Source organism: Halictus rubicundus, unplaced genomic scaffold (genome assembly GCF_050948215.1).
Source record: "Halictus rubicundus isolate RS-2024b unplaced genomic scaffold, iyHalRubi1_principal scaffold1153, whole genome shotgun sequence".
Classification (NCBI taxonomy): Eukaryota; Metazoa; Arthropoda; class Insecta; order Hymenoptera; family Halictidae; genus Halictus; species Halictus rubicundus.
Window position 1 is genome coordinate 12,501 of NW_027489694.1, and position 2,500 is coordinate 15,000.

A 2,500-nucleotide genomic window follows, 5' to 3' on the forward strand; every position below is an offset into this window, starting at 1 on the left:
TGGTAGTAGCAAATACTCCAGCGAGGCCCTGGAGGACTGACGTGGAGAAGGGTTTCGTGTGAACAGCCGTTGCACACGAGTCAGTCGATCCTAAGCCCTAAGAGAAATCCTATGTAGATGAGGTGTCCTAAGAGCAAATGTACAAACACAAAACACACACCCATCGGGCGAAAGGGAATCCGGTTTCTATTCCGGAACCCGGCAGCGGAACCGCATACCATTCGGGCCCTCGTAAGAGTGTTCGTCGGGGTAACCCAAAATGACCTGGAGACGCCGTCGGGAGATCCGGGGAGAGTTTTCTTTTCTGTATAAGCGTTCGAGTTCCCTGGAAACCTCTAGCAGGGAGATAGGGTTTGGAACGCGAAGAGCACCGCAGTTGCGGCGGTGTCCGGATCTTCCCCTCGGACCTTGAAAATCCAGGAGAGGGCCACGTGGAGGTGTCGCGCCGGTTCGTACCCATATCCGCAGCAGGTCTCCAAGGTAAAGAGCCTCTAGTCGATAGATTAATGTAGGTAAGGGAAGTCGGCAAATTGGATCCGTAACTTCGGAATAAGGATTGGCTCTGAGGAGCGGGGCGTGTCGGGCTTGGTCGGGAAGCGGGTCTGGCTGACGTGCCGGGCCTGGGCGAGGTGAACACATTATTGCGAATCCGAGCTCGGTCCCGTGCCTTGGCCTCCCGCGGATCTTCCTTGCTGCGAGGCTTCCGTCTTGAACGGTCGTCCTCTTCGGCCGCCATTCAACGCTCAGCTCAGAACTGGCACGGACTAGGGGAATCCGACTGTCTAATTAAAACAAAGCATTGCGATGGCCCCCACGGGTGTTGACGCAATGTGATTTCTGCCCAGTGCTCTGAATGTCAACGTGAAGAAATTCAAAAAAGCGCGGGTAAACGGCGGGAGTAACTATGACTCTCTTAAGGTAGCCAAATGCCTCGTCATCTAATTAGTGACGCGCATGAATGGATTAACGAGATTCCCTCTGTCCCTATCTACTGGGTCTTATAAGCGTCAGGGACTTATATCATGGTATAACCCTGACGCACCAACCCCTCCTTCACGTGGTAGGACCTGGACACCTTCGGGTGACTAACGGGGCTCTGGTAAGAGAGTTCCTGCGAGAGTTCTCGCCGTGCGACAACCGCAGCTCTGGGAAGAGAGCTCTTGCGGAGTTGTCGCACGGCGGGGACCGCGGCTCTCAGAGAGCTCTGCGTGAGTTGTCGCTCTGCGACAACCGCGGCTCTCTCATTAAGAGAGTTCTGGCGGAGTCATCGCTTTTGCGATGACCGCGGCTCTCAGGGAGCCCATGCGTGTGTTATCGTTCGCGATAACCGCGGCTCTCACCCGGAAGACTCCCCTCTGCCGCGACGACCCACCGGATACATCCGGTGGTATGTTGCAGAACGGGAGAAACGGGGGGCTTACCTTAGCCGGTCGGCCTAACGGGGAGGCGAACCCCTTGAACAAACCCTTAACCTCTAAGCTGAGAACGCGGCGAAAGAGGTCCCGTGTTTACACGGGCGGTCGGTGGGTCCATCGACCATTAGCGCAAGCCTCAGGATACCAGGCGAAACCTGAGAGTAAAAGCCTTCTCCCCGGAAAGGGCGTAACCCGGGGAGCGACCGTCTTTCGTCCCAACTCGTGGGAACAAATATGAATACTGACCATAACACAAAAAACAAATCGAAGAAGAAGGGAGCAAAGAAAGGAAAAGGGAAGACGGAGGCAAGACTGGAACAACTACAGAGATACAAAGAACACGGCAGAGCCCTCAAAGAATGGGAGGACGAAATGGACTCAGGCGATTCTTACTCGGAACTGGAGTCCGATGAGATCGACCTGCACACGGTCCTTAACCTGATAAGGAATAAAGGCAAAAGTAGCAAGGGGGCAACCCCAGAAAATAACAGAAAACGAGTCAACAGTGCTCGCTCTAGCGGCTCGTATGACGAGCTGCACAAGAGCAAAGACCTCAAAATGGAGGAACCACAAAGCGATAACGAAGTGGGACAAGGCCCGCCCCGGCCCCGGCTCGGGGGCGAAGAAATTATCACCCCCTTCGAGAGGATGCGAAGGTTCTTAAAATCCTTAGAACTGACGCAAACACAACTAAGGACAGGAGAACAGATCCTCGATACCATAATCGAGGCAGTAGAGAGAGAGCAGTTGCATGAAGCAATGCTCAGATCAGAACTGGACAAGAAGAACAGAGAGCTCCAGGAAAAAACTAAGGCACAAGCAGAACAGCTGACTCTGCAAAACAAAGTCAGCGAGATGTCAGCTAAGCTGGACAGTCTCATGTCTGAGAGAGGCTGCGGTAAAGAGGCTCAACCCTCCAAACCGCTGCTCTACTCAGACATCATTAGAGCAAATAAAACAACAAGGCAAGTGGCCAAGAAGACTGCCGTTAAGGAGTCGAAGCCAGTGGCTGCAATCTACCCCGCAAAGGGTAGCAAAATAAAGACAAGTGAAGAGACAAAGAAGCTCCTGTCGGATTACATTAA

At 53.4% G+C, this 2,500-nt stretch overlaps 1 pseudogene; it reads left to right on the plus strand.

Moving 5' to 3' along the window:
* LOC143364931 (large subunit ribosomal RNA) overlaps positions 1-2,500 on the plus strand; it is a 6,601-nt pseudogene that overhangs the window by 1,814 nt on the left and 2,287 nt on the right.